Source organism: Canis aureus, chromosome 6, assembly GCF_053574225.1.
Source record: "Canis aureus isolate CA01 chromosome 6, VMU_Caureus_v.1.0, whole genome shotgun sequence".
NCBI classification, from domain to species: domain Eukaryota; kingdom Metazoa; phylum Chordata; class Mammalia; order Carnivora; family Canidae; genus Canis; species Canis aureus.
Window position 1 is genome coordinate 44,354,452 of NC_135616.1, and position 12,205 is coordinate 44,366,656.

At 41.3% G+C, this 12,205-nt stretch overlaps 1 protein-coding gene and 1 long non-coding RNA gene across 9 annotated transcripts in view; one reads left to right on the forward strand and one right to left on the reverse strand.

Moving 5' to 3' along the window:
* Positions 1–12,205, forward strand: part of SMYD3 (SET and MYND domain containing 3) — a 792,487-nt gene that overhangs the window by 493,555 nt on the left and 286,727 nt on the right. The window lies entirely within an intron of this gene.
* LOC144315996 (uncharacterized) lies at positions 4,459–11,287 on the reverse strand. Of its 2 annotated transcripts, none has more exons than XR_013381741.1 (5): positions 10,948–11,287; positions 8,819–8,909; positions 6,873–7,449; positions 5,844–6,426; positions 4,459–5,072 (listed from the first exon to the last, which is right to left on the reverse strand). It is a non-coding gene; the product is annotated as an uncharacterized LOC144315996 (long non-coding RNA). The 2 variants fall into 2 exon arrangements; XR_013381740.1 differs by lacking the exon at positions 4,459–5,072 and adding an exon at positions 6,526–6,621 and having other exon boundaries at positions 5,916–6,426.

Genomic DNA, 12,205 nt, shown 5'->3' on the forward strand with positions numbered 1-12,205 from the left:
CCATCTTCGCCGCTACTGTTGGAAGAAGTGGTTGCAGGGTGTTTCATTGCTAAGGATGGTTCTGTTACCCCTGGCTATCTTGTATTATTCTGTTCTGTGCCGTCCCCTGAAGAGTCGTTAATTAATTATTATGACTAATGCTCACAGTGACCCTATGCTAATTTTAATTCATCCAAGACTCTCAATTTCTTAAAAAGAAAATCTAGCAGTTATTTTTATTATATTTTGCCCCCTATTCTGACTTAACAAAGAGAATTCACAAGTACTTTTTTTTTTTTTTTTTGAGGAGAAAGATCAGTTTAAGTAGTACTGCCAAGGTAACATGTTATTAACTGGGGAAACCATCGTCATGACACACTTTAGAGGTTATTCTCACAGAACACAGCAGCAATCACTGAAGTCTGAAAGTCTGCCAGTTTTATGGTGCAGAATATTACCAGCCTCTCTTTGATCAGGAACAGGAAGAGGCGACGTTTCCTCAACGGTCCGTGGAGACATCTTCTAGCACATGGAAAGACACGGACCTGAGAAGGTCATATTTGACAACATGGGAAGGACGTGGGCAACACAGAGTTATTAATCAGGATATGTGAAATGTGTGTTCCTTGTCTACCATCTACCTTTGTGATGTGGGTATTGTTCTATCTGTCTTACAGTATAGACAACTATAACTCCATTTCCGAAAGGTTGGTTAACTTGAACAAGGCCATGAGATTAAAATATGTCAGAGCCAGAATGTAAACCCACAAAGACCAGACTTCAAAGTCCATACCTCATGCTTTGCCTCACAGGGCTTTCAAACACACATATTGGTAACAAAATTACTTGGCCTTGACCTTCTTTCACCCTCTGCTTTGGAGGGTGCCCTTTTTCATTATAATGCAAATTCCAAATCATTTTGTTGACCAGAGAAGTTCTAGCCATTCCTTCTTAAAAAAGGAGTTTGAGTCCTGCAGGACAATGCCATTTCTGTTGTCTGATGAAGGGCATTTCAGACAGAGGACCCAGCATAGGCAAAAGCATGGAAGGGAGGAAGTTGCAGGGTTAGTCAGGAAATGAAGAGTAGTTCAGCAGCCTGTACCTGCGGGGCAGGGTCTAGTCATGACAAGGCTGAAAACCTCCCCAGCTGCTGGTAAGCAGAGGGGTGACATTTTGAAGGGGGAGCAAAGTGCTGAGAGCTGTGTCCTGAGATTGTTCCCATGGCAGTGTAGATCGAAATGGGCTGAGTTAGACTCGAGGGAGAACTGACTATTCTCCATGTAAGCTGTTAGGGAGTTAGTGAAATCTGGATTTCTATTTCTTTGGTTCAGGAACCATTAAGTGTGTCACAGAAATTTCCCAGAGCTATGAACAAACACTGTATCATACTGATCAAGGATATGAAGCTTGGGGTGGTTAAGGAACACGCATAAGCCATAAGGTGGATGCTCAAAATTGAAATATTCCTCAGAAGTGGTGAGTAAGGAGTGGAAATATGAAAACATGAACTCCTCCCACTCTCCTGTCTGCTGCCTCGCACCAACCATTCCACTGAAACTTGATTTCTCCTATGGCTTTTGGGGTAAAATTAGTCACAAATGGAATTATTCAAAGAATGATGCATTTACTTTGCATTTAATACTCTGCCATTAACCCTCTGTTTTGGTCTTTGATCTTGGTTGCTTTAATGAAGAAGAAATTTTTGAGTTATGCCTGCCCCTGCTCTGAAGGCCCCCAGGAAGTCTGTGGCACACTGTCAGCCGCCCACTTGTGAGCTTTCCAGATGAACAGAGTCTGGGTTACAGATGCTTCATTTTGTTGGCTCAATACACATCACACTAGGTATAGCCACCAGATGTGATCATGGGTCAACATTTTTTGCTTCTCAGACTACAACAGTTTCACAGTATGACAGATTTGGGGGAACAACCCCACATTTCCAGATGTGCCCCTGTGCCATTGATTTTTCCCAGACATATTGTTCGCAATCACTCATTAGACTCATTAGGTAGTGATTGATCACTAGCTCTGTGCCTGGCTTTATCTTTGGAGTTTGGAATATTAAACTTCTTTCTAGTTCATCTATCCAGTAACTTGTTTATAATCTTAAAAGCAAGCAAAAAGAAAAGACTTGCAGAAACATTCAGTCATATTTGAAATAGGTATATTCCTACTTGACAGTGAAATATATAAAAAGCTATAATAATACAGTGCTAGGATACCATGTAAGAACAGGAGTTATAGTGGGATAGAAATCTTTCAGCCTCTCTCTTCCCTCAAAACTCATTGATCACCATGCAAGACAAGGAGAACGAAGATTAGAAACACAGATGCTACTTTGGATGAGATCAGGAGCAATCTGTAACATCGGTCCACCAACAGTTGGAAGCCAGAAACCTTGGAGGCTTGATAGCTGCATTAGAAGAGTGGAGCCAGGTGAGATCTGAGCACCTATATCCATGGCTCTCAGGGAGAAGCAAGCAGATTTACTGCCAAACTCTGTAAAGACTCAGAAATTAAAGACACCAGGTAGTGACGAGGATGAATTGATGTGGGGAGCTTGCAAGAGAAGTGTTGGAGACATGCAAAAGGTCTTCCCCTCCACCCCTGCCAACCACTGGTGGCACTCGCTCACTGATCTTCACATTAAGGCCTCTGGGACAGGGCCCCAGGCCTCAGGCACAGCAGAAGTTGAGGATAAGGAGGCCATAGATTATCTGAAAGTCTGTCTCCCCAAGGACCAGACCTGTAACAGTCAGGTTTATACTTCCTGTTGATTAAATCAGAATTTAAAAAATATCTGTGGCTAGAAAAAAGTTTGGAAGGAAATATTCCATAATTTTAGCTCCAGTTAGAGAACTCTTGATGATTTGTTTAACTTTTTCCCCATTTTGCACATTTTTTGTTGTGTGTATTACTTGCATGCTAAAAAATAGCAAAATAATTCAGAGAAACAGTAATCGTGATGAAGGAGAAAGGAGGAAAAAACTTTATCAAGGCTTAGTTAATTTGCTCCTGAAAATCATCTTTTTTTTTTTTTTTAAGATTTTATTTATTTGAAAGAGAGAGCATGAGCGAGGGGAGGAGCAGAGGGAGAGGGAGAAGCAGACTCCCCTGCTAAACAGGGAGCCTGATGAGGGACTCCATCCCAGGAACCTGAGATCATGACCTGAGCTGAAGGCAGATAGATGCTTCACCACCTGAGCTACCCAGGTGCCCCTGAAAATCATCTTTTTTTAAAAAAATGAATAAACTTTATTTTTAGAGCAGTTTGGGCTTACAGAAAGTACAGAGAGTTCCAATACACTCTCTGGCCCCACACAAGTCCAGCTGCACCAATAGTGACAACTCCAAACACAGTGCTGCTACACTTGCTATAATCAGGGAACCTGAAGTGGCACATAGGGTTTGCTCTTGGTGGTGTGCATTCTCTGGGTTTGGACAGATGGATAATGACATGTACCCACCAGTACAGCATCACAGAGCGAGGTGTCCTGCCCTACAGATCCTCTGTGCTCTTCCTAGTCATCCCTCCCTCACTGCTAACCCCAGTAACCACTGATCTTTTTACTGTCTCCATGCTTTTGCCATTTCCAGAATTGTCTCATAGGTGGAATGCTACAGTTTGTAGCCTTTCAAATTGGCTTCTTTACTTAGTAAATTATATGCACTTAAGGTTCCTCCATACCTTTTTATGGCCTGATACCTCATTTCTTTGTAGCATGGTCCGTTGTCTGGATGGACCACAGTTTATCTCTTTGCCTACTAAAGGACACCTTGATTGCTTCCAGGTTATGAATAAAGCTGCATTTTACATGATTCCATTTTCTGTCTTCTTAAAGTACCAAGTATACTTAAAAAAAATATATATATATATATATATATATATATATATATATATATATATATATAATTTATTTATTCGAGAGAGAAAATGTGAACAGGGGGAGGAGCAGAGGGAGAGGGACAAGCAGACTGCACCGAGCATGGAGCCTGATGTAGGGCTTGATCCCAGGACCCCAAGATCACAATCCCACCTGAAATCAAAGAGTTGGGTGCCTAAGCCACTGAGCTGCCCAGGTGTCCCTCAAGTATGCTTCTTTTAAAACTTTTTTTAAAAGTGGTTGCCCTAGAGTTTGCAACATAAATATACATTTATAAATAATCCAAGTCCACTTTCAAATAACTCTATACCACTTCATGGGTAATGTGAGTGCCTTATAATAATAAGAAAATAATTCTAATCTCAGCCTCCTGTTCCCTGTATAATTGCTGTCATTCATTTCACTTATATTAAGCATACATAATTCAATGAATTATTTCTGTTATTTTGAACAAACTTTTGTTAGATCAATTAAAAATAAGAAAAATAAAAATTTGTGTTTTACTTTCAATTGCTCCTTCTGTGATGCTCTTCCTTTCTTTATGGAAGAGCTCTTCCTTTCTTTATCTAGTGGGTAAAAGGAACTGCTATAAATAGACCTTTAAAAAATATATGCATTTATTTATTTGAGAGAGAAAGAGAGAATCTGGGCAGCCCAGGTGGCTCAGCGGTTTAGTGCTGCCTTCAGCCCAGGGCATGATCCTGGAGACCTGGGATTGAGTCCCACATCAGGCTCCCTGCATGGATCCTGCTTCTCCCTCTGCCTATGTCTCTGCCTCTCTGCCTCTCTCCCTCTCTCTCTCTCTCTCTCTAATAAATAAATAAAATATTTAAAAATAAATAAATAAAGAGAGAATCTCAATAAAATTCCACGCTGAGCTCGGAGCCTGACATGGGGCTCGATCCCGTGACCCTGAGATCACAACCCTAGCTGAAACCAAGAGTAGACAGTTTAACTGCACCATCCAGACACCCCCAAATAGACCTTCAATAACATAATAGGTGAGGTCTGAGGGACTGGGAAGCCTCTGTAGGCGTGTGATTAGGTCCCGCAAACTTGACCAATGCTTCTCAGTTTTTAACCCCACTTGGAGGGGACAAGATGTCTGAAATGATCTGGAGTTGGTTATTTCACTTCCCTAGGTTGTTAGGCTCTGGTGAAACTCCAGCAGGGTAGTCTGTATTAAAATAGTTTCTCCTGATGTCAGCCCTGGTAAAAAAAAACAGAATACAGTGACAGTTTTCAAAGTGGTTGCCTTTCTCTCCCTCTGCTGGAAGCATAAGATGTTTTTTCTCTGGTACTAACTCTGAGGGTCTGGTAGAGCTCTTGGAGGTTAAACTCACAAAAGTGTGGGGGCGCTTCAGACTGGGTCTCCCTAGAAATTTTGACTCTCAGACTTGTGCACATGTAGTTTCCAGCAGTTCATCTGTTACAGTTTAGGTTTTCCTGGTCCTGCACTGGGTCTTGCTGGGGTTTGTGCTTCTATAAGCTGTGATTCTCTGTATCTGGCTCCCCAGTTTTGGGCAGTAGTCTGCCCCGTGATCTGACCGTTCTTTTTTCTTTTTTAAGATTTTATTTATTTATTCATGAGAGACAGAGAGAGAGGCAGAGACATGGGCAGAGGAAGAAGCAGGCTCCCTATGGGGAGCCCAATGTGAGACTCAATCCCAGGACCCGAGGATCATGCCCTGAGCCAAAGGCAGACACTCAACCACTGAGCCACCCAGGTGCCCCTTGTCTGATGGTTCTAAGAAAAATGGTTGATTTTACAGTTTGTTTAGCTTTATACTCATTAGGATGGATTGGTGACTTCTCTGTCCCTTACATACTAGAGTGGAGAACCAAGTCTCATCCTGTTTTCCAGATGGGGCTTTGGGCAGTTTTATTTTCTTTCAACACAATGCCAGCAGCACAAACTGCTTGGCAATCCAGTGGTTTTTAGTTTTATAAGAGCGTATAAAGAAGGACCTCATATCTTACCCGGTAAACTTCCCTTGACTCTTTTATAGTTCAAGTAAAATCCAAGTTTCTGGCAAGATCTGAAACTGTAGCTTTTTCGGTTTTGTCATGTATTTAAAATATACCAGAAGTAAGCCCATGAGAGACATTATCATGTATTAAGGGCTACTGTGATTTTTCCTCTATCGATGTTCCTTGCAACACAGTGAAATACAGAGATGATTGGTTTTACAGCTGTTAAGGTCAATCTCTGGCCCATGATTTCATGTCCCTGTTTTCTCTTTACTGTTCAGCACAGCCAGCATTTGGTGTTCTTTTTCTCCTTCCCCCACCTCATCTGGTTGATATGTTGATAGGACCTTGGCCAGGCTGCCTGGCAACTGAACCAAAAGCCATATGGCTTGTTCAATCAGAAGGAATGTTCAGGAATGACATAACCACGTGGACAGCCCTGCGCAAGATCTTCAATCGCAGAAGCATTGAACTTTAGAAGGTGGGTGGTGATCACCTTGTCCTTCCCCTTGTTTCACAGTCCTGGAACCAGCATTAGCAAGATTGTGTCTCTGGAACATCACATTCTCCAGCCATTTCACGTATAGTCACCCTGCAAGATAAATAATAAAGAGAAATGAAGGAAATTAAGCCACTTGCTTCAAGTCCCAAGGGTAGCGCTAAAAACAGAATGAGTAGTGAGATTTGTTACCTGCTGCCTTTGAATCTCACCATGAAGTCAGTGGTTTGGAAACCTATTTTTTTCTCTACCACCAACCCCTTCTTGTGTCAAGTGCTGGGCAGTGTCCTATGTAAAGCAGATTAAAAAAAAAAAAAAGCTGCTGGCCCATGTGGGAGGTTCTGTGGGCGATGTGGTCTGAGGAGTGAGACTCTGCATCCAGGCTGCCTGGCATCTCCTCTGTAAAGTGAGCATAACCCTTGCACCTTCCTCAGATCAGTGCCACAAACATCAACCAGAGCAGCTCCCCGCTGCAGCAAATATACACTCTCTCCATCCTCTCCCCGGTTCATCTGAAGAGTTTTTACCAAGAACCTTACCAGATTCCATGCCAAGATGTTCGTGAGGATTCCTGAGGGCACTGTGTGAAAACGACTGTACTAGGCCATGCATCTTAATATGCAGGATGTTGTTCAGAGCTGGAGTGGAAAAAAAAATGGAATTATATGAGAGCTTTCAAATTTTCCATTACTGACATAAACTCTTCCAGAAACACCAGGTAGGAAAGAAGGATGATTCATTTGAGGGTCCAGTTTAGAGAGCTAATTAGTGACTCTTCTGTTTTTCCTTCCTTCACTGTCTTGAATGTTTGCAGCTGTGTCTCACTTGGCATCTTGTGAAAGCCAATCCTTTAGGGGGAAAGGGTGGGAAGACAATGTGAATCCAAAATGCTGACAAGATAAAGTGTACTCTTTAAAGCTCATTCCCCTTAAAAATGAAGTTATCACCCAGACATCTTCTCTTAGGCAGCTGATGTGGAGAAAGTGGAAAACTTAAGAAAATTGTTTGCTTGAAAATGACGTCTCTGGAAATCAGGGTTGACTCAGTTTATATCAGAAGAATGGGCACATACAGCTCTGCTGGGGGTGTTCAGGAGAAACTGTTCTGTTGTAGCACCTGAAAGAGAATCAAGAGTAGGTCATGAACACTATCTTGTGATTATCTTCTGTTTTTTTCAGTTGCCTGCAAACATGTGAACCTTAGCTAACTCCACCTTGCCTCAGGAATCCTCAGGAACATCTGGGAGAATTTTAACACGCTAAATTGATTTTGAGAGATAAAGGGGGGGTCGTTTTTTGTTTTAGTTTTAGGGTGTTTTTTTTTAATGTTGCCATTTAGAAGGGGCTACATACCACACAGGAGACCTTTGGCGTCCACATGGACTCTGCCTCAAGACAGTTAATGAATTTCCAACTGTAACAATGCCATATAATGTAATTCTCGCTTTCTCTCTCCCTGACAGATATAAAATATAACGAAAAATTTAAGTAATCCAGATATGTAATGATTCTATAAATTCAGTATTTTTTTAAGATTTTATTTATTTATTCATGAAAGAGGCAGAGACATAGGCAGAGGGAGAAGCAGGCTCCCTGTGAGGAGCCCAATGTGGGACTTGATCTCAGGACTCCAGGATCACACCCTGAACCAAAGGCAGGTGCTCAACCACTGAGCCACCCAGGCACCCCTATAAATTTAGTATTAAAGTAATTTCTACAGCTAATTTCTGACTGGTCTTTCTCTTCACTTCTCCTTGCTACTGTCACCAACACTATTAGCTGGTTTTCATGACAGGATCATTTTCAGGCAGAGCAAAGATTCTTGCCACTTCACCTGTTTCTGCTTTTATTACAAACAGCCAAGAATAATAAAGCCTATGAATCATCGTCGTTAATTAACGGACCTTTTCCTGTGGACATCAGCTTTACAACAAGGAGGATCCAGATACCTTTCTCAATAAAATTACAAATGATTACATATCTTGGACCTTCAGCATCAAGCATGGTCACATATGGAAGTGTGAAATCCAATGAACACTAAGTGTCTGTCGTATCTGCAGCCAATTAAGTTTTCTCTCAATACCAATTTCTTTTTGGACTCTGATTTTACCTTCATTCATTTATCCTGTTAATTTTTTCCCCAAAAGCATCCTGTCCACTGCATTCAAATAAAATATGTAGATTTTACTCATTTTCTCTGGCACATTATTATTCTTTATTGTTTAGAAGAGGAACCATGAGACCCAAGAGAGTGTTGGCACAGGATGGGCACTGAGGACTTCAGGCCTCAGTGTGTCATGTAAGAACACGGTAAATGGTGGGAAAACGTACAGGAAACTTTTCTCAGACGTAGAGTAAGAGGCCATCTGGCTAGTCACCTCTACCCACGTCTTTTCTCTTTTCATTTTGTAAATGGGGAAAGTCATCTCTTGTAAAGTCATACCCAGCCAATCAGGACTGGATCCCAGGTCTTCTGACTCCCTTACCTGTGCTCTCCCTGTTGTGTTTCCAAGATGTTGGTTCATCCTCTTCAGAAAACTCACATTAGGAGCGGTCTGTAGCCACAGGTCATTGGAGCTGGAATGGATGTTTGAGCTTATTGAGGCCCCTCTCTCCCACCTCGCCTACTGTCAGCAGATGGTGACCAGTTCTGGAAGGTTACTCTCTTGCTTCTGCTTAATCACTGACATGAGCTCGACCACTTTGGTTTTTAAAGGTTCTCTGGGGTTTCCTGATTCTCCTTCTGCCTATGTCTCTGCCTCTCCCTCTGTGTCTCTCATGAATAAATAAATATCTTTAAAAAAAAAAAGATGCCTCCAGGTTTAATTTTTCCTGCTTTGGAGCATAAGGATCAAAAAAAACTTTGGTAGAGATCTCATACAGGGGGTGTCTGGGTGGCTCAGTGGTTGAGTGACTGCCTTTGGCTCAGGTCGGGATCCCGGGTTCCTGGGATCAAATCCTGCATCAGGCTCCTCGCAGAGAGATTGCTTCTCCCTCTGCCTGTGTCTCTGTCTCTCTCTGTCTCTCAAGAATAAATAAATAAAATCTTTAAAAAAAAAAAAGAAAGAAAGCACCTCATACAGTCCCCAGCTGACTGTAGCTATTAATAAGTGTTGGTTTCCATTCTTTTCCTGAAATCTCTGTAATAATTGTGTGCAGAGTCCCTACCTTGGCTGTTATAAACCCTGACATCAGACTAGTGTTTTCTTGCAAGGATCCTGTCCTTTATACCTAAGCACACAATTCTAGATTTTGGAGTTAAATTAAGTCTGAAGTAAAGATTTCCCTCATTACTTCCTAAGGCTTGAGAGAGAAAGTAATTAGTAAGGTAGGCTATGGCTTTTCCTGATCACCTGCTTTTAAGCAGGGTAACTAACAGAGTTAGATTGTGAGGATCTTTGGAAGACATAGACAAAAGGTCAGGGAAGGTACTGGATTTGATTGAAATATGTGGAAGAGACCGTATTGATATGACAGATATATTTTGCTTGAAGAAGGATTTGGAACCTACTCAAATCTAGTAGCATATTTCCGGAGCAGAGAGTGTACATGAGCCAAAGCACATGTAAGAAATGTAGCAACCTGGGGAAAGAATGTAAAAGAAAGAGTTTAATTATTTACAGTGAAGTAATAGTTCAAATTTGAGAGGAAAGGGCCTGGCCTCTCTTGAATCCCTTCCCAGGGGTTATTGCCAGAAGCCAGAGAAATGCAGAAGAGAAGGGAACCTGGGTGGGAGGGTGTGAGTGGTGATGGGACAGAGAAAAGAGGATGATTTGGTTATGGGAACAGAAATGAAGGAAAAAATGATGTGCCAGCTTTGTTTGTATTTCTATTATGTCTGCTGTGTAAGGATCATGGCTTTTCTCCTGACTTCCTTCCTTCGTTCTTTCCTTCCTTCCTTCCTTTTTAGGGGGCTAAATATTTAGGTCTAAATTATGACCATGGTAAAATGATGAAGTCAAGTCAAAGTGAGATGAACTTGCGTGAATAATCCTCAGTTTCATGGAGAAACTTGTCTGTAGTTGATAGTCTTTTCTTTACCTTTGGATGTAATTTCTTTTCATTATTTTCCATACTGGCTCTTTTGAAAGTAATTGGCTAACGTTGCAGATAAACACATACTCATTTGGTTTGGCATCGTTTGTTTTCCCCTGCATCTTCACCGACAGCATTATCCTGAGAATTAGTTTCTATTTCAGTAAAATGGGAAGTAGACTAATAGCATACCGGGATGGTGATCATTTTTCTAGGGTCTTGCTTCTGCCAAAGAGCTGACATCAAATATGTTAAAAAGGCGACAAGCAGGGTAGCTTGACTGCCTTAAAATGGGTATGCAATGTTCAAATGGTGACACAGTGAGAGACAAATCATTGTCCAACAAAATGTGATTATCAAGGAATTAAGTCAGAGCTTGAGATAGCAAGGCAGAGAAGAGAATCAAAAAGCCACCTCTTGCCCCCATTCCTAAGGCTGTCCCAGGTGTACCAGAGCAGGCTCATCCGAAGAGAGGCATAGCAAAGAAGGTAGAGTGGGCAGGGCGAGAGGAGAGTTGTGGGAGAAAGAGGGATGCCTCTCAGAAATAAGCAGCTAGAATTAACACTATCAGAAATTATACCTGTCCAGGTGCCTGGATGGCTCCGTGGTTGAGCATCTGCCTTTGGCTTAGGTTGGAATCCCAGGGTCCTGGGATCAAGTCCCACATCAGGCTCCCTGCAAGCAGCCTACTTCTCCCTCTCCCTGCATCTCTGCCTCTCTCTATGTATCTCTCATGAATAAATAAAGAAAATCTTAAGAAAAAAAATTAATTAGACCTGTCTGCCGAGCTTGTTGCAGGTAGACATAGCACAGTTGCCATTTTGTCCTCTAATCAGCTCAAATGATCTGAGTTGTCAGTTTATCTGACTCTCTGGTCCACTACTAGCCTTAGAGGCTAACATGGCTTTGTGGATAAATGTCTCAGATGTTTACTGAGCATGTCTTGGGCTTGGGGGAGGAGCCCATGATGAGTCAGCGATATTTTTTCCTCAAGTCTATTTATCTATTCAAAAAATATTTATAGAGGGCCTACTACATGCCAGACATATTAGAAGATCCAAGTGTAGAAAATACTTTGATTTGTTTATGTAGCCTCCTGATAATGAACAAGTTAGGTCATTCTCAGTGTTTTGCATTAACAATGTTACTGTGGACATTATTCTCAGATGTGCCATCCAGAGCTCATTTGCAAGAGGTTCTCTTAGGTAGTGCAAATGAATGAACTATAGTTACATGCATCAACATATGTGAATCATACGAACATAATGTTGAGCCAAAAAAACAAAAACAAACACAAAAAATTGCAAAATAATAAATGCAGTATGATTCCATTTATAAGAAACCAAAAGCATGCAAAACTAAACAGTATGTTGTTTAGGGATTCATGCATATGGGATAAGACTGTTATAAAAACAAGTGGATAAGAAACACAAAATTAAGATAGTGATTACCTCTGGAAGATGGGGAGGGAATGAGATGGGCAGGAGCACAAAGGATATTGTCCTGTTCTACCAATACTCTAAGTAAGGTGTGGGGGATTTCTATTTATTCAGTGGATAAACGGAAGCTTGATGTACATTATAAATACTACCATATATGATATACAGTTTTCCCCCACTATCTGAAAGTAGAGCATTCCTTATGAAATCTTTACTAATTTTAAATGATATAAAAGCAGAGAAGCAATTACCATTAATTTATATGGAGAAATTTTTGAGCATTCTCAGAGCCAAAAAATAACCTCTCAGGCTTTTCTGATACCTTAGGACGCGTCTTGCTAATGGATGCACAAAATAAATTTTAAAGGCAGGGGCCACACAGAGAAAGATGCTCACAGA